A 672-nucleotide genomic window follows, 5' to 3' on the forward strand; every position below is an offset into this window, starting at 1 on the left:
GACTGTGCCCGTAAAGGACCAGACCCGCGTTGGGAGGTTCGCAGGAGGCTCACGCCACCTTTGTCTTCCTGGGCTCAGACGTCGTCAAAGCGGTTGCGCGTGTGTGGCCGTTGCCTTCCATTTTTCGTCGGGTGACGGGTACCTACTAGTCTTCGAACCAACCCCATACAGCGCTACGAGTGCTCTCCCTTACCGGAGGCATGGCGGGCGGTGATGGGGAGGGCCACGTGTGGACTCTAGCTCATCAACCCCGCCTCAGGCAGCGCTACGAGTGCTCTCCTGTACTGGAGACATGGCGGACGCTGACTGGGTGGTCCCCCTGGTGGCTTTAGTCTTCACACCCTCCACACCCCGGTGCTACGCGTGCTCCTCTCCGCAGGGAGGGGTGGACATGGCGGGCGGCGGGTGAGGAGAGGGGTTCACTGTGTGCTGTAGCTCCCAAGCTCACCTCGGGCAGCGCTACGAGTGCTCCTCCCTTCCTGGGAGCATGGCGGGCGGTGACGAGGTAGGCCTCTGGGTCCTTCAGTATTCACACACCCCTTTCCAACACCCCGTTGCTACGCGTGCTCACCCAGTCCTCCGAGACGGACAGGGCGGGTGCCGAGTGTGGAGGGGGCCCGCAGAGGGCTGCGGGTTTAAAGACCCCGTGCTCGGGTGCCTGTCCCTCGGGTC

The sequence above is a fragment of the Brachyhypopomus gauderio genome, unplaced genomic scaffold (genome assembly GCF_052324685.1).
Source record: "Brachyhypopomus gauderio isolate BG-103 unplaced genomic scaffold, BGAUD_0.2 sc388, whole genome shotgun sequence".
NCBI lineage: Eukaryota > Metazoa > Chordata > Actinopteri > Gymnotiformes > Hypopomidae > Brachyhypopomus > Brachyhypopomus gauderio.